The sequence below is a fragment of the Ammospiza caudacuta genome, chromosome 7 (genome assembly GCF_027887145.1).
Source record: "Ammospiza caudacuta isolate bAmmCau1 chromosome 7, bAmmCau1.pri, whole genome shotgun sequence".
Taxonomy (NCBI): domain Eukaryota; kingdom Metazoa; phylum Chordata; class Aves; order Passeriformes; family Passerellidae; genus Ammospiza; species Ammospiza caudacuta.
In genome coordinates this window covers 33575351-33595078 of record NC_080599.1, presented here as the reverse complement: position 1 = coordinate 33595078, position 19728 = coordinate 33575351, and the positions used below count along the sequence as shown (strand labels likewise).

The window sequence follows — 19728 nt, the reverse complement described above, 5'->3', positions numbered from 1 at the left end:
ATGACTGATATCTTAGTTTTAGAGTGTGTCTTGTGAACCATTCAGGTGAGAGGAAGAAAGAGCAGCCCTGAACATTTCCATCTTGCTTGGACTCTAAATGAGACACCTACAATAGCAAACAAAAAGATACCCTCAGGACACTTTCATGCATTTATTATAAAACAAAGATTAAAACAATTATATGGAAATTAAGGGTAATATGGAATAATATGGACAATTTGTCTTTCTCTCAGTCAAACAGTAGCACGGCCTAGTTCAACAAATAACTTGACAGCTTGAGACACATTGCATGCAAAATGATAAAATGGCTCAGGCTGTGAGGACAGCCTGAATGGCTCGGCTCTGGTAGGTGTGTCTCAGAGGGATCTATGGAAGAGGTCAGACTTCACTATTAACCTTTGGCAGAAAAAAAGACAATAAGCTTTTTTCACAAGTTTTCACAACTACACAGATGAAAATACAGACATTGCCCTTATTCACCAGCTCAGAAACCTAAAGAACCAGCATGGTGAAACTAACAGAGCTTTTCTTCCCCATCATTTTCCACTCTTCTTCTCCTCATTTCTACCCAAAAAGGGCAGCTCCTAAATGATTCTCCTCTTTAGAGAGCTTCAAAATCTGTTGTGATTTTCCTCTAGTTACCACTGCCACACTTACACAAGTAATTTTACTCCTAAAGGAAAGTATGTTAAAATAAAGAAACTCCTCTTTCTAAGAGAGAAATCCTTTTACAGCAGTAGGTCTGGAAACTTTCTGGTTCTGAAATACAGCCTCTCTATTCTGTTGGCATCAAGAGACAGCTTATTATTATCATAATCCAGAACACTTCTCACTACATAAAAGTTAAACTTGGAAGCAACTTCAAAAATACAGTCCCTGGTTTAAGCTCAGATAGGGTTAAGTTTCTTCTTAGTTGCTGGTACAGGGTAGTGATTTGAATTTAGTAGGAAAATAATGTTGATAACACAACCATGTTTTAGTTATTGCTTAATTGTGTTTACCCTAAATCAAGAGTTTTACACTTTCCCATGCTCTGCCAGCAAGCAGGTGCACAAAAAACTTGATAAAAACGCAGCCAGGTGACCTGAACTGGCAAGAGGGATATTCCACACCATAGAACATCATGAGCCCAGTACATCAACTGGGAGTAGCTGGCCAGCAGTTGCTGAACATTGCTGGGGAACAGGCTGGACATCAGTTAGGGAGTGGTGAGCAGTTTCATTGCATGTCCATTTGTCCATCCTTCCATCTCTCCTTCCAGTACAGTTATTACTAGCTTTCTTTCAGTTATTAAACTATTCTTAACCCCAAGGATTACATGGTTTTGGCCCCAGTTCTCCTCCCCACCAAGGCGGGAGGAATGGGCAGTGAGTGAGTGGCTGCATGGTACTTAGTTGCCCGCTGGCATTAAACCATGACAATACACAATTCCTGGTGGGACAGACTCTCTCCAAGTAGATGAGGCTACAGGGAAGAAGAAAGCAATGATATGGAAGTGACAAATTTAGGGCAGCCTTGATGTTCCAAACAGATAACAACAGGGGTTGAGGGAGAGAGGGGAATGATCAATAGCTAGGAAAAAAAAAAAATCACCAAAACTCATTTTACCCTCAAATTTTATAATTATTCACCTAACCTGTTACTATCACTAGTTTTTCTTTTGGCAATGGTTTTCCACAGCTGGAGATAAAAACATTGATTTAATTTTCATACTATTAGAAATGTAACTAGAAGTAGCTTTGTGCTCTTAGACACAAGAGCTTAGAGTTACAACACCCTTTGAGGTACATTAAAACACAAGGTTTTCATTATTGCCAAATACTATTTATCTCAAAGAAACTTATTGCTTAATTACACTTTTAAAATGTTGAAACACTAATGATTTTTATTATTATAAATTATATTTTAAAGTTTACGCAAACAATAGAGCAATTTGCCTTCAGAAAAAAGGCACATAAAATTATCTTTATTTTTTTTAATAATACTGTCACAGTTGTCTTGGTGTTAATGGATACACTCGGAGTATGGTGATAGCACCCAAATAAGACAGTAGCACAGTTCGTCCCTTAGTGAGTTTAAATGTGACCTACCCTATTAAAGAATCACAAGGTCCTTTTCTATCCATTTTTTTAAATGTTTTGAATATAAAAATTCATCAGGATTTAGGGGATTAAGAAATCACTGTCCACGAAAAAAGATCTGCAGAAATTTTCATTAGTTCTTTTATGAGTTGGCAGCAAATACTCTAGCTGTGAACTTTTATGAAGCTATAAATATAAAGGACCTTCTGATACTGGTATGATGATAATTCTAAATTTCCTTTTTGCAGCTGGAGTTGATCCCTTGTATTTGGTAAAAAAAAAAATAAAAAGTCTCCCTTTTTGTAATTTAACAGAGAAAGTTGGCTCAACTACTGTATTGCCTTTGAGCACTCTGAGTGGAAGTTCATGAATTAAACCCACATGGCAACACAACCCCCATCACCACCTTTCCCTTAAGGTGGCTATAAAATGTGAGTAGAAAGCCAAGCTGTTTATTTTACTTACAAAATCAAATTCTAAGTAAATGAGTTTCTAGTGGGGTGTATCTTTGTAACCAGCTCCGTTACATCACTAAACTTTTATTAAACTATGCAATAAATACTAAATCAATCATTAAATGTTTAAATTCAATACTAAGGGTGAAAAATAGGAAATGTAAGTAGGCAACCTATTCCATAAAAGACTAGGATGCTTGATCATGGGGAGAGAAAAAACATTCTTTGCTACTGACAGCTTTTTACAAAACTTGATCTCCCAGGGAATTTATTTTTTAGGAATAAAATTTAAGGGATTTTGTCTATGTATTTGAGAATCTCTGTGGTGAGAAGTATTCCTGAGTTACTCTGATAGATTTGTGCTACTCTAGATTTGGTGGAATATTGCCAATATGTTTCTCTTAATTGCCCAATAAACAAGGAAGACTCATTTTCCTCACAGTATCTTGGGAGAAGAACACAATCTGAGACAGAAAGGAACTCACTCTCTTGGCTTCGGAATTTCTAAACAAATACCAGAGAAGCAAAGAAGCAGTCCAGAATAAAAGCCATCCAACAAGAGAAACAGAAATGCTGGCCTACAATTACTGCAGTAGTAGAACAATACTTATTTCTCCTTGCATGGTTTCCTAGGATTCTCAGGAGCTTGACCAGAAAAGAAGTAACCGGGCTGCTCAGATATACACCAAAACTCACTGTGAGATAAGTTGCATTTCTTTGCCTCTCTCCCAAGGCAAACCAAATATCAGCTTAACTAGTGGAAAGTTATCAATCATGCAAAATAAGATCGCCACAATTAGACACCACTCTTAGTATCTGTAAATCTATGAACTGAGATGTCACATCATTATTCACTGACTCTGCTTGGGATTAAGAACTAAGGTCAGCAAGCAAACTCTGCAAAGCACATACTTTACTGGACCAGACTAATGATGGCCTACGCTCTAAACCTGAAGAGCTTGGCTAGAGTCTTGCACTCAACATCAAACATATTTCAGAGCTGAAATAGTTGCTGTCAGCACCTGTTATTCATGTCCACTGATGGGAAATATAAGGAATTCTGTATGTCCTTTGCCTCCATATATGGTGCATTTTCCTATGATGCAACAGAGTAATGCAGTGTGTTTGCTGATATATCTAAAAGGGAAACAATTTTCAGTCCTGTTTTTTTCCAGTATTATTCTATAATAATCTTGAAATTGATATATAAATCTGTTTTGAAAGAAGCTGTAAGTAGCTGCAGTGATGAGAACAGAGGGTCTCTGTCCCTCCTTCTTTGATTCTATATTACAAAGCAGGTCACAAAAATGAAACATTGGAGATTCTTGTTTGCTATCATTTTAATAATTGAGAAATGGATCTCAGCTCATGTACACAATTTTTCACAGAACCAAAGAACCGTTTAAGTTGGAAAAGGCCTCTGAGCCTTTTTAACTCCAAACACTGAGTGGTCAACACCTTGCCAACTAGTCCATGGTGCTAAGCACCATGTCCAGTCATTTCTTGAACACCTCCAGGGATGGTGATGCTACCACCTCCCTGGGCAGTCCGTTCCAATGTTTAACAACCCTTTCCATGAAGAAATTCTTCCTGATGTTCAAACTGAACTTTCCCTAGCACAACTTGAGGCCCTGTCCTCTTGTCCCATCACTTGCTACCTCGGAGAAAAATCTGACCCTCACCTGGCTACAATCCCCTTTCAGGCAGTTGTAGAGATGAATAGGTTCCCCCTGAACCTCCTTTTCTCCTGGGCAAGCTCCCCCAGCTGCTCCTCACAGAACCTGTGCTCCAGACCCTTCCCAAGCTCTGCTGACCTTCTCTGGGCTCACTCCAGCCCCTCAAATACCTTCCCTGCAGTCAGGGACCCAGAACTGGACACAGCACTTGAGGCAGAACCTCACCAGTGCTGAGCAGACTGAGCAGAGGGGAACAAAGACTGCCCCCGGTCCTGCTGGCCACACTTTTCTTGATACAAGCCAGAATGACATGGGCTTTCTTCAATTTCAAGTTTCCTTTGGAAAAAATACAGTTCTAAGGTGTCTAAAAGCACATTATGACTGAACAATGGTTTATTAGGTGCTCCCAACAGGTGACTGTAATTAAAAATAAGGTCACATCTAAGGAAAGTAATCCAGGTGAACAAGGGCCTCCATTTGTCTCCTTTACATGGAGATAGTCATGTAAAGTTCAAGAAGTGCACAGATATAACTTAGAAACCTAATTAGGCCATTAGAAGTAAACTCTATTAAAAACCACCCGTAAGCTTTAACGATAAACTGCAGCCATTTCAAATTTAATACTGCACTAGCAAGTAATACTGCCATTGAATAATTCAACATTCTGTAACATAAGGCAAGATGAGAGGAATGAGAAAGCACAATTGCTATTTTCACTGTGATGTGCCTTTTTGGGAGGTATAGTATAAACCTCATAGCACTGGCACTAATTATTTTGGCATCTTATTGGCAGTCACAATTAGACAAAATGCAAGAATTTCTAAGAGCAAAATAAGTTCTTGGCTAGATTTCTTCAGCCCAATATACTTCATACTTTTATTTATGGCTAAATTGAAGCTGGATGTCAAATCTGGGTCCCTTAGAACAAAATCTTAATAATTAACTGGCAAAACTGAACATGATCGTTTCTGACACACCTACACTGGTAATTATTGCTTTGAGGCCATTTACTAATGAAATTAATGTATTCATTGCCCTAACAAATTAGCATAACTCATACATAATGCCCCACATTTCAAGACCTTCCTAGAAAAACAACACTTAATACTGCAGAATGAAATGGCAAGGGCATTACATGGAGACAGAATTCACTGAATTACTACATGTTAAAACCAGAATGGCTAAGTGTTAGTTATAAAGTAAAATGTAAACACAATGTGGGTATTGAAACCATTAATAGTGTAGTCAAGAGTATACAATCGATTATTATCTTTGCACTTCAAATAAGCACACATTACAACAGCAGTAACCATGGAATGTAATTAACTGGCTACTTTTAGAGATATGAAGTATGAAAAGGAGGCAGTGCTGAAGCAATTTCTTCTTCCTTCTCAAATTCATAATAAATACAGTGTGCTTTTCCACTCATATTTCCATTCAGATTAATTCAGTGCCTGGAAGTGGCTACAGCAGCCATAGGGTCAAGCAACAGCAAAAGGCAGAATTAAATGCATTACATTTAGAAATTACTAAAACATTAGCACCAATCTACTGCCATTTCTAATTGGTAAGATTCTTTCAGTTATTCCCTGAGTCTTCTATCTCACCATGCAGAACAGAGGCCAGGGAAGCAAACCACCATGTGGCTAGATGCAGTCCCAGCTTGATGGAGGGCAGGGTGGAAAGCACATCTGCTCTGCTGGCTCACCTGGAAGGCTGGGGGCTGCCCTGAGGCCCCCAGGCCACAGACCTAACATGCACTGCCACCGACAGACCACTCGCATCCTGTGACCTGTAGAGTGCTGGTAGGAGGCAGATTTCATAGGAGGAAATATCCCTTTTAAGCAGGAATAATCTCTGTATATACTTCGAATAATAAACTCACTTTGAAGGAGAAGAGGGGGGTAAAATCACAATGGGTTTTCAGAGAGTCATCTATACTCTGCATTGCTCAGAATTCAACCCCTGGCTCAACCAGCAGATGGAAGGCATGAGAGCTAAGGAAAAATTGAACAGGTCTTTCTTCCACATAACTCAGGAGCCAGCCCTAATGACAATTAGAGCAAGGTTACTTTGCTTATGTTCTCTACAAGTGTCTAAAGGTTATTTCCTTCAGAGAAGCACTGAATAGGAGCATATTCTTGGGCCACCCTTTTCTTCCCTCCTACATAGGCATAAATGCAAAGAAAGAGTCTCTTAGCAGATCCTCAGTTGCATCAGTACCTATTGCTACAAAGGAAAGAAAAAAAATGTCCAAAGGGAATATGGAAATATTACGGAATAATCACCTCAAGCAAGAAGTTTCCCTGGAATCCCATTCATATGTGTTTGGCTCCTGCCCACAAGCATTAAGTTTTACATCTTTATTAATGTTTTTATTCTAATCAACGTAATTTAGATTTTCTCATTATCCATACAAATGCCTGATCTTTTTCAACCCTCTTAAATTCCACCCCTCCAACCCTCCACTCCCATATCTTGTGCCAATGAGTTCTATATGCTAATTAAAAGTTGCATAAAATTTCTTTTGACCAGTTCTCTATCTCTTGCTTATCAAGTCATTCTCTTTCCCAAAAATTCCTCTCCATTTGAGACTTCCTTATTTAGCAACTTTCCCCACTTTGAATTACAAATCCAAGTCTCTCCAACAGTAGTCTTTCTTTGACTATATCGACATTTCTTCTATTTTATATTTTTTCATTATTTCTTTTTAAAATAGAAAATAAACACAAGATAGTGTAAGAGATTATTCTAGCCCATTGAATTTGGTTTAGACACTGCAAACATCCCAAAAGCACATTTTAGAACACTTAAGAGTCCAGCAGTAGATACCCAGTGTTGAATCACAAAGGTTATTATGCTCTCTCACACACAGACATGTAACCTAATTATACTCTGGCTATCACTAAGTATAGATAGATACCTTGAGGCAATTAATGTATGACTGAGAGCTCTCCATTTGTGCCTGTCTGAAGACCTGATCTTCAGCCCAATCTTGTGAATTGTCAAGAAACAGCTTCTTTGAACTTTGGCCTGTTGACACGCAAAGCCATTTATAAATGGGTAAATGCTACCTCATTAATACTTCTCACAGCCACACAGGCAGGGAACAATTTTCATTTACACTACCTTTTTTTACACCTTTACACTCAAACAGTCAGTCTCTATGTACTTCTGACTGTTATATAAAGCCACAGTAACAGTGAGCAACATGAACAAAAATCAGGTCTTCACCATTTCATTAAGCAGGCAGCAAGTAGTATAAGGCTACCTTCTATTTCTCGTGAGTTTTCGTCTAATTAAAAAAACAAAACAAACAACTCCACACCAAAAAACTTACACAAACGTTAGATATTCTAAAATATTTTATAACACTGCACAAGAACAGCAGTTCCCAGTCAAGTTACTGTATACCTTTTCACTGAGAAATAGTACGTGGTTGGACCACAGAAATCTACACCCCATCGTCATGGCTGGTCTCTTCTATGGCATTTATAGCCCTAGACTGAAGTACTCCCACATCTGATTTCCTTGTCCAGGTAACAATTATGTACTGCAACATTGCATTAGTATCAACTGTTTGAGTCACATTTATGTGGTGAAGGTCAGTCCTCTTTCATCCCCAGGCACTCAGTTCACCCGCTTTTTGCTTTAGGTCTCTCAATGGTGCATAGGTTTTATTTTTGGCAGCATGCCTACTTTTAGTTAATTCCTTTGTCTGACATGTTGTTACTTCTCTCAAATGTGCCTCTGCAACCTTTCTTCCTCCAGGTTAGCTGTAATTTCTGTCCTATCATTTACTACTGGATACAGAGTTACCTTTGTATTGCTGATATTCCCAGCAGATGTCTTTGTCTGACCCAAGTGCTCCTCACCACCTGTCGCCTTGCTTCCAGGTTTGGCTATAAATAATCCTCCCCCTTGCTGGTTTGACTATTAATAATCCCCTCCCCACCCTATTGGGTTTTGGAGTCAGCTGGTTCCAATTTAGACAAGGTGGAGCTTCCCTTTCCTTCACAGAGTTAGCATTCCTTCTCTTCATTGTGTTACCCACACAGAAATGCTATCACTGCACAAACTCACAAGTATAGAAATGTATTGGTAGGTCCCTAAGTCAAGTCTTTTGCCTGTTCATCTACATTTTCATTCTAGCACTTCTCACATGTCAAAGTTACAGTACCAATATGTACAAGAGACACCGGGCTGTGCTTATGGTCAAGCTGACCTCTGCTTACCTTGCTTTCCACAGGAGGCCCAACAGGTCTACTTTGTGGACAAGTCCTACAGGGCACCCTCAGCTACCTACCTTGTGCCTATGTGACCTGGCAGGTCACAGGGCTGTAGTTCTCATCCGCCTCCATCTGTTCTAGACCACAGAGCCTCTGTATGTGCCACAGTCAGTGTCTGGACATGAAGGCAGATGGGTGCCCTTCTTAGAAATTACCCCAATATAGCTTTCCAGAGACTCCCTGAAGCAGGGTTTGTTGAGGATATCTAAATTATGTGGACAGGTATCCATGATCTTGTGAGTTCTTGTGACTGTAGGTTTCTCTCAGCACAGATGTTTTGCAGTTTTACTCAATGAGCTGCAGTTAGGTCCTGACAAACATCTGTCTGAGGTATCCAGAAACTCTTCCCCTGAAGCTCATTTATCTGGCGCTCAAGGAAACTGCTTTCTCTTCAGAACTTCTCATATAAGACCTGACATTTTAATACACATTTTGCACATTTCAGAAGCAAAGAAATGCATTAAACTCATCTCAGAAGTTTGCTTGTGTACTGTACTGAGGAACATGGTACCTTGATGTACCTTTACTTGCTTGCCTTTTAAAAAAAAATAAGATTCAGGAATTCTTTAGTCAGACTAGGTTTGCCAGTGTAAAGTTAAGAGGAAGGCAGTCCACATACCAGCAGCCAGGATTTAAGAGGCTGTCTATTGGCAATTGCTATAGGAAGAAGGGAGAGAGGAAAACCAAACAAGAAACATCCCATCCCACCCAGCCCTGCAAAAAAACCCCAAAACCATAAAACAAAAACCAACCAAAAAAAGACTACAAAAACCAGAACAAACAAAAACAAAAAACCCCTATAACAACGAGAAAAAAAAACCCAAACAAACAAAAAACCCCAACTGAAACAAAACACCTCCCCCCTCCCCCAAAAAGCACCTAGGAGAAGTTAAATCCAATTGAAAGAGGCACATGATTTTTCTTAATGGATTATCTTCAATAGTTTTGGCACACCACTTCTCTAGGGAGTCTATTTCACATTCCTCTTCTCAGTAGGTAGCTGTACCAAGTAATAAATGCTGCTTCTCAAGGTTTTGGCTCAAGAATGTCCTACAGAGGATGAGGCAGAAAACAGGCAGCACCAGAATCTGACTTGAGAAAATATTCTATGTTTATGGCATCCTCGGGAAAAGCAATGACTGCAGCAGTAGTAGTAGGCCACCTGCAGCAAGATAAGTAGTCAGTGAGAATTAAAGAGGAAAGAAAATGCTGGCTGATTTTCTCAAAGACATTGAAGACTTGACTGGAGCCAGAAAAAAAGTGATGGATTTGCTGGGGTGTCTTTCACACATCTTCTGTAAAAATTTAGAGTAAAAGCAGAGATTATGGAGTACAGAAAAGAGCTGGTGAGAGAAAGCATAGTAAAATCTTGAGAAGATGCAGATGTCTGTATGCATTTATTGGCATTATGCCATTTTATATGTAGGGAAGACCTGTATTTGTGCCATGTATTATGCAGCCTAGACAGAGCATTGCATGATGGGGTTAATGTGGAGGGTGCCAAATGGCGCAGTGATGTCCCTACATGCAACTGGAGGCACTGGTGCAGCATTGCTGGAGTAACTGTGTGTGACCTTCAAGGCTGTACATACAAGTCTTGCCTGCAAAACCCGTGAGAACTTTTCCTGCTATGATTATAGATTTTACTAAGTTAGACTCTCACAAAGTTATATAACCCTATGTGGTAGCTAATGAAGTGCTGGATGTAAGAAAAATAACTGCAATGTTATTTTGCCCCTGGTATGCTTTGCCTTATAAGGATTAAACCTAGAGCTGATTCACTTGTGTTCTGTGATCTCTATCATGCTGCAATAATAATACTTAGCACTTTACAGCACTTCTCACTTATAAAAAGTGCTTTATAAACATTATCTAATTATTAATCTTCACAACAGTCCTGTGATACAGATACACAGGTCAATTTGATGTCCTCTTTTAATAAACTACTAGTACTTTAGTAAATTGAAAAGTATAGAGCACATTAAAATCACTTAAGAGAAACAAAAGTTAGTGAAAAAAAATCACAATTCTCCCTATAACATTCTAGGGACTGTCAGTGATCACCACCTCAGAGGTCCACAGAGAAAATATTTCAATTATCTACTTGAGACTCATTGTTTTTCTGGTGATAACATGAATAACACAAAAGCAGAGAAACTCTACCAAAACAACTGAAGTTCTTGATCATGACCACAATATACTAAATTCTACACAAGCAAAACACAGTACTCCTCACCCTACAATGTTGGGGATCTAGGTATGACACCAAGGGGTAAGAGATGGGGAATGGGAGGAAATCAGTACAGTTAAAAAGCAATCATCCCTGCTCATACTGCATCTGCCTACAGAAACCTATGCAGAGCTACTCTAGATCAGTATACTCCTTATCTCATTAGTACCCTGTAGCTCTCCCTGGTGATACATCTCAAACGTTAGTGTTTATGATCAAAGACAAGAGTTTGGCATTTGGTTAAACACATCATGCAACCAGTCCCATACTAGCTACTGTGAAGAACATTAACTCTACCCGAGCTATAACCAGTACATTTGCATAATTGCAAAGTGAGTTTTCCACAACACCACTGTTTTCTACAATGTGAGGCGTGGACTTGTCTGTGGGATAAATAACGCAGGGCAGAAGGCTGCTGTCCAAGGATGAGATGGGCTGCCCCATGCATTGCTGACATTCAGAGCTATGTAATGAGTGAGGAAGGTAGAGGAAACAAAAGAAAAAAAAAAAGACAATTTTCTACTTCAGGTAATTATAAAGTTTCCTCAAATAGTTTGGAGTCTACATCTAGTTTTTTTCATATAAGTCTATGAGATACAGGACAAGTTTCCTAAAGCCAAGCTTTTTACTCAAGGTCATCTATCAACTTATGTTCCTCAGGTGCTCAATGCCTGACTTGAACCCTGGGGTCTGCCTTGCTTGAAGTGCTGATCACTCATAAATGCAGCTGAAATTAAAGGGAACTGTGCTTTCAGCTTACTACCCAATGTTAAATATTGTGGAAAAGATAGAAGCAGGATGTCTCAAACTAGATTCCCAAATTAGTAGGTGCTTTCAACTTGGATTTACTCTGCCTGTCACCATCTGTCAAATGAGGACAATAATCTCTCCTCATTTCATGGAGGTGTTGTGAAAATAACTTCATTAATGGTTCCTGAAGCACTGTAGTGTTGAGTGCTATGCAGAAACCTAGGAGGAAATTAATAGTTGTCTCTGGAGCAAGTTCTGAAAAACATGCAATAAAAAGGGCCTGAAGGCACACATGTAACTGAAGAAAAAGTAAAATATTGGATTTTATATACTTGAACTGCTCAATGAGTGAGTGCTGTACTTGGATTATCCAGCAGATTTCATCCTGATTTTAAACTCATAATCTCAGCCTTTATTTTTATTACCATGTTTCTAAAAATTTGGATCTATCCAGCTCCCCACAAATACCATAGCGCAGAATTCTACTGAGAAGCCTGTGACTCAGTAGCATCACTAGGAACATTTAGAGTCGCTCTACAGATCTTAATCATTTCAGCTCATGAAATAAGGCAACAATAGCCTCTTTCTCAACAGACACTAGTACTTAAAGGAAAGATCACACTTTAACAAGAGATTTTGATGGTATACTGAAACAGCAAAACAAAGGTGCAATTCAGGGGAGAAAATGTGCTCAAAATTTTACACAGAACAATACATATTCACTTCCTCTCCAGAAATAACCAAACCATTTTGATCAGTCTTTCCAAATGTTTTGCCCCAAGAGGAGGCCCAATGTGGATGTTATCAACCCAAATATTTAAAGTTTGAGAAGAAATGAATTTAAAATTCCTGTTTACAGTAATTTATAAATGAGGATTTTCAGTTAATCTTTATGACAGTCAATATTCTCTGCCCTATCTAGAATACACATGCTCATACTGTTCTACACAGTCTTTTGCTTGCTGTGCAAGCATCTCTCCTAGCACATCTTCAGTACTGAGAGGGTTTTGCTATTTATGATTTTTATTATACACTCTTTATCTGTTTCTAGGGAAGAATACTCTTCTAGGGAAGAATATTATTCCTTAGCTTCCCTTAAATAATATACAGATTACTAATCACTGTGGCACCCAGGAAAGATATGTCAGGTAAAGTAAACATTCTGAAAAGAATGAACCCTTAAGCTATCCCTGCCAAATACTCTTACCTGGAACTGTCACAATGATTGTGGTGCAACCAAAGAAGGAGCCTTTGATGACTGAGGAGTTATCTGAATGAAACAGGTTGGTGAGTAGAAAAAAGCCTACTGCCAGTTAGTCTAAAGCAATGCCATTTAATAAAAATGATAGAACCACAGGGCTGCTGGTCTTTACTATAACAGTGAGGCCATCAAATGCATTTCTAAAAACGTGACTCAGAAAAAACTATTGTCTGCTTTACTTCCACTTGTTTAATTTGCTTTAAAAGTACCAAAGCAATGGCTGGTTTTGTGCGGAACAACATTTGGCTCATATGGTTTATAAGGGGCTGGAGCTAAAACTAGAACTGCAGCTCCCCCAACACCAACACAGAAAAACGGACATCCAGTGCCCTACAACCAGACTTTATAAAACAGGTGCGTGAAACAGCATTTACTGTTAAAGGGGTAAAAAAAAAAAAAATCCCAAACATTATGTTACTTGCAACATGAAAGAGGATGCAACCTTTTTTCAGTGTGCTGAAACAATCTGGTTTAGGTGTGCTAAGGCAGAAACCACTTGTTCTTTGAAGTTGTTAAGAATGGTTCTTATGTGTATATCAAGCCCAACTTCTTGCATCTCCTTCCTACCCTAGTGCTGGCTACTCAATCTAGAAAGCAATCTCCCCAAAATTTAAATTAATATTTGCAATGTCCTTTCCATACTTTCACTTTTTCTTCCCTAGCTATCTTACTTTATCTTTACTTCTCCTGTATTTTGATACCAAATCCCGTTGTCTAAGTAACAATTCTGATGCCCTGAAACCCGTCATGCAATGCCATGTAAGGATCAAAAGAGGACTTGGTTTAAATTCCTGGAAGTGTGAACAGATCAGATATACTGGCATGCAGCCTATGACAGCATTTAGGAGGCCAACACCCCATCTCCTCCAGAGTCCCCACAGATCTCACACTGTACACACAGCCCATAGGGAAATTAGAGAGAACAGAGGCAGTTTCAGGGACAGCAAATGCCCACAGATCTCCTAACTGACTACCAATTTCAGTTCAATAACTACTGTCAAAAAAATGCATATAATCAGTTGTGTCACTTACCTGTGGTGCAAATATGCTTTTTGTCAGATCACCTCCTGTTCAAGAACTCTAGAAAAAAACCCACACAAACAAAACAGATAGTTAGTAATTAGACTTATTTAAATCATATCTTTTCCAGCCAAGTACACATAAACTTTCTAGTATCATCCTCCGGACAGAATTCAAGAATAGCAAGGACACATCTATAATGAAAAGTGAATGCCTGAGCATCCTGAAATCTATTTCATATTTGATAATTGGCACATTTCTTCCATTTGGATTTTTCATATTATGCAAATGCTTATATACTGTGAATCAATGAAGTATAGAAAGATAAGCTTCAAGTGCATTACGGACAATCAGCATAGACTAGGGCTCAGGATGCCTGGGTCTCCCTGAGCCCTTGGAAACAATCAAGGTTCATGGTGTTCAGCCATTGCCTCAAGGGAAACACACAGTTTCAGTGACATAATGCACACAAAGTGATATGAGTCTTTGTAGCAAAAGTATGACCTGCAAATACCTGTCCTTCATAAACCAGCTTTCAATAGCATGATTATCAAATCCAGATTATACACTTTACAGACCCCAAATGTGCCCACATTTCAGACTCTGAAATAGAAAACCTTATTCTTACACAAGAGTATAAGAATTTGTTTATCAATCAAGTTCAAATGAAGTTCAATAAAGGTCCAACTATGAAAGGCAGAACACTATTCCTTGAAAATTCTGAAGCTCTGCAAGACAGAGAAGATTCAGCAAAGGGCAACTTCAGCTGGTCTCAAACACAGTCTGAAGTAGGAGAGAGGGGGAGGGAGGGAGGCAGAGAGAGAGAGAAAGAAAGAGAGAGAGAGACAGAGTGCCAATCTCTTCTAAAGAGGTGCACCAGTGACAGGATGGGAAATAATCAACACCAAGCTGCAAGAAGGAATTTTACAATAAAATATTGTTAAAGTGGGAAAAAAATCATCAGGACAGTAAAAAACTAACATATAGGGCAGAGACACTGTGTAATCCCTGCCACTGGAGATGCTCAAAACTTGACAGGACCAGCACTGAGGAACCTGATCCAAGCTGGCCTTGCTCTGACCTGAGAGCAGCAATTGTTGCTGACCTGCCTGAGGGCTCATAGCCTTCACCTGACACCAGGGTGGAGAGGAGCAGGCCCTCCTTGTGGTCAGAAGAGACTGAAATCTCTACCATCAAGCAAGTGCAAATTTTAAGCTGGAAGAACCTTGATCTTTTGTTTTGTGTATCAAAATTAATGGTGGTTCACAGTGCGTTAATGAGTAACCAAATAACTGGTAAGTTTTTTGCAGAGAAAGCCCAGACTTCCAGCAGGCAAACTGCCCCATCATAATGGCATCTTGCACCTGGAAACCACTGTGAAACAAGCAAGTCACGTGCTATTTCATAGATGTATTCAACTACTTCCTGTTGTGGCTTCCTCAAAACCCAGTAAAAAGTGAGATTTGGTACAGAATAGAGACAAGCACCCTGCTGTGCCTATCTGGTTTCCAAACAAAAACCCAGGGTGGAGAAGGGGGGAGGCAGTTAAAGCTCACAGTAAGCGTGGCTTTACTGCCAAAATTCTGGAAACATCACATCATCTCAAATTCATTGAATCAATTTTCAGTTCCTAAATATTCATGACAGATTGCCATACAGGTGGCTTAGATTACCCATTCTTTGTAAGAAAGGGAAAGCTTAGCTAATATTGCCCCCAAAAATCTGAGGGCAGCCTTTGTGAAATACTTTGTGTTACTCAGGAAGGAAATGAACACAACTTTTGAAGAAGTACAACACTGAGGCAGACACTGTTCACAGAAAGTGACTTGTCTGTGGCCGTGCAGGTTGAAATAAGAGCCAGTTCACACTTCAACCTGTGATAACAGAGGATTAGGTCCCAGTAGGAATCCAGTCAGCATAACACTGAAGAGAACATATTGTCTTATATGGGTTTTACATTTGCTTCTACAAACAGCTCCAGAGACTGTTAAACACAGAAATCAAACTGAAATGATCAGAATAGAGCAAACTTAATAGCAGATTGAAATTTGTACAAAAGTTTTGAATTCAAGATTACAGTGAATAAAACACTAGAGTGGATTGCAGGAGAGACAACACAGAAATGAAATGAAACCACTAAAGGTTTATGAAGCATCTCTCTCATTGTTCATTTCTTTTGCTATACGACCTTCATGTTGCAGAGTTTCAGAAACCAGCATTTCACACGATCCATATTTAAAAGTGACCCCTACAGAATATTTTCAGTTTAAATAAGAGTTTGTGCTTTCTTGGTTTGTTTTGGTTTTTTTTCAGCTGTGCCTTCTGTGAAGTGCCCACCAAAGTACTAGATGAACCATGCCAGTCTTCACCATCCATGAGTCTGATATAAATTTTCCTGACTGGAACTACAGGTAGCCTACATCATGAGATATATTTTTCCCTTACATCTTAGAATCGTAAAATTTATAGCAAGAAATTCAAACCAACACAAATTAGTAATTCAATCCCTATATTCCAATTTAATGAACCAGAGGTTACATTACTTTATTGTTTTGTGCCACTGGACCAATCATTTGGTTTACAGATGGAATGTAGTTCTTTGTTAATAAATAAATGCATAAAAATAAAGGTATCCTCAATGCAATTATGCTGATATCCCTCAGGAACCAGAATGCAATTATTTAAAGTATTATTTTCTTAGATTACTCTCAAGAAAATAAGGAAAGATATATGAAATTTGTGTCCTTTTAACTTAAACTCATTTTAAGAGCATCAACAATGATGCAGATAGTCCCCAGTGGCAACTGAGAAGCACTTAGCCAGAAAATTGTTATTGGATTACAGTTCTGGCTTCATAAAATGTGGCTAAAGATCATTTTAGACATCCATGGAATGACCCATTGTCATAACTGGTATGACAAACAAGTGACAAAGTTATTCTACTCAGCTATTTTGAGGATTTTTCAGATCACAACAGTGACTTGGGGCTGTATCAGCCTACACAGTTTTGATTCAATTATAAAAATAACTCACAATAAGAATAATTCTAGCATAAATAATTGAATCTCTCCGGAGGAAAAGAAAAACCCCCACAAACATGTTCATATACTTTCAAGTGTTCCTGATGTATAAAGGATTGTGAAGTGATAGGGTGATCAGAAGTCAATTCCAATTGAGAACTACCTTTCAAACTAACTGGTCTTCTTTATTAAGACGATCAAGATGAAAAGGGCACCAAAGGACGCTGCATGATTTCTAACAACACGCAAACTGAAACCACTTAGGTACCACTAAGGTTCATACGATCCTTTTCATTTCATTTTACAGTCTCTTTCAAACAGATGATTTCCTGGATGAGAATCCTGCCTCCCATATTTTAATCTGCTGATAAGTTCCCCCTTCCACCCACCCACTAATGTGACTATATAGCAGATGCACATGTGCACACTTAAATAAATGCAAACAAGAAATAAAACTCTTCACCTTCACATTTGAGGTCACCAGTGGCCACTGGCAACACAGTAAAAATCAGAACCTTAATCAAAAACCTAACATGAGATTTAATTTCCTCATGTAAGGTCTTTGTTATTTTTCTTCCCTGTCCATTACACAGTATGTCTTTGCTCATATAATTACATAATTAACATCCTCAGCACCTATTTCATCCCTTGTTAATTTTGCTAAATATAAAAACAGACATGCTCAAGGAAACAAACTTGGCAAGTGAAGAAGCATAAACAATTTAAAAGGAAAGAAATCTATCCACATCCTGATAATTGGTATGCATAACTGAGCACTACTAGGTGCTAGTAATCACATGATGGCCTTCTGACTGGAAGTGCACATGCAAGAACTGCTTTTGCTGGACTGACAGAGATCACCTCGAAGTGTGGGTACAAGGAGGTCTTGGCTTTGTTTTTCTGTAAGCAGTGTTGAGGCTTGTAGCACCAAAAGAGCAGGAGTGGCAGTTGATAAACCACACTGGTCACATAAAACTATTGGTTCCCAAATCCTTTCTCTGAAAATCAAAAGGATTGTGGATGGGGTGGGTGGATGGAGAGAGGGAGATAAAGTTGACAGCTAAAAGCCCTTAAGATTTTGCAGTTTATTTCACAGTCCAAATTCACATTTAGCTCCCATTGCTCTATGACTATCATCATAATTCAGTTGAAGATATGAGTGTGAAGATTAGGGGCCAGCAAAGGGTTCCTCCTTCACACCTTTGCCATGAAAGAAGAGAGCAAGTAGCAAGAAGTCTTCAGTAATCAAAGAATTGGTAAATTTCCCAAAACTTTAATTGATTCATCCTTGGCAAGCAAATTGGCAGTTTTATTTCTTCCTCCACAGTGTCCAAAAAATAATTCTGTCCATCCTTGTGAAAAAAGGAAAATTTCAGATGGTTTCTATTTAGTGGGGTGGCAGAGGAAAGATCTTTGTTCATCCTAACATACAGATCCTCACATATAAGACCAGATTTTAAAACTGTTACTCACAAAAAAAATTTACTTTGTTCCCTGAATGATACCACCAGGTCATGGAGGGTGGTGTTATTAAATGAAAGGAAGAGGATCACTAACTGTTTGCATCACAGACATACATTTAAACTTACTGCTTCCATAGAGGATACTGTCTCTCTATGCAAATGCACAATATAATTTGATCCAGCAGCTTACAAACAGAACTCAGAAGTCCTCCTCACTAAGAGTTAGCATTGAACTTGTTTGGTCACATTCACCAGCCACTACAATCCTGAATTATACCAAGCTTTTTTCCCTGGTGTATTATGCTGACCTGCTTATCCCTAGACTTCTGTTTAATTATCCAAAAGTGCACAAGAAAACAGAAAGTCCAGTCTGAACCCTGATGATGTCTCAGCAATTTCTCCTCCCAGCACATACTATTTCAACAGTCAGTGATCACTGGAGTTAAAGTGCACACAAGCAGCTGAATAGGATGCAATTCTTATTCTTATGATGAATATCAGGGTCAGAGGTGAGTGCCAGATAACACATAGCAGATGTGGAGGGAGTAGAAGGAATTCTATTTACTTTGGGTGACCACCTACGTTTCAAGGGAGGCAGGGGGAAGCTAGAACTGCAAGATAAAGACTGTTTAAAGATGGCATTGTACAATATTTTGCAGGACAAAGGTACATACTTGCATATAAACACAAACTATTGTTGAAATATAAGACACAGTGTGGCTCAAATTAACCACCCACAGAATGTGACTCTTCATGAAACAAATAGGAGAAATCTTTGGAAAACATACTTTATACCATATGATTACTTCAGCTGATACTGAAAAGTTCCATTTCTCTTTGCCTGTATTTCTTTCCATTTCAGAATTTTTTTCAGATATTAGAAGCAATGCAGCCTTACAAAGGGGAAATGGAGAAAGTCTGATCTCAGCCTGAGGGTAGTTCTAGATAGCCACTGAGAAGACTGCAAAACGCAGATGACAGCACATTTACAATCTTTCATTATGGTACAAGAAAGTACTACAAGGTATTGGTAGCTGCCTGGCCTTCGATCATCAGTCCAGACTGTGCACAATGGCCATGAAACTGCTCCAAACAGACAGAAGGTGATTCTTACAAAGATGATGCATGGAGCTGGAGATCTACAAAAGTTCAATTTGGTAAAACTATCAGCAGCCATTTAGCTGCTCAGCTTTTTACAGCACATGGCAAGGGATGAGGAAGCTTTCACCTCAGTACCATCAGCTGTTAACTCCCAAGCAGAAAGGAGGCAGCTACTGCGAGAGACAGGTGAGTAGACTGATCACTTCAGTTGTACCAATGAGTTCACTGTGCGACCAATGACCTTTGCTTCCCCTGCTCCCTCTTCCTATCCCAAAGAAATCATGAAAGTCATTAAGTATCTTGATGTTTTCCATATGTATGTTTCTACAAGTTATAAGGTTGAAGTGGATCAGTTAGGAGAACTTAAAATCATCAGAAAATA

General features: G+C 38.9%; 1 long non-coding RNA gene across 1 annotated transcript in view; it reads right to left on the bottom strand.

Moving 5' to 3' along the window:
* Positions 1-248: 248 nt before the first annotated feature.
* Positions 249-19728, bottom strand: part of LOC131560290 (uncharacterized) — a 36228-nt gene continuing 16748 nt past the window's right edge. The window contains exons 2-3 of the long non-coding RNA XR_009274941.1: positions 13775-13822; positions 249-396 (exon numbers count right to left, since the gene is read on the bottom strand). This is a non-coding gene — a long non-coding RNA (uncharacterized LOC131560290). The remainder of the gene's footprint in view (positions 397-13774; positions 13823-19728) is intronic.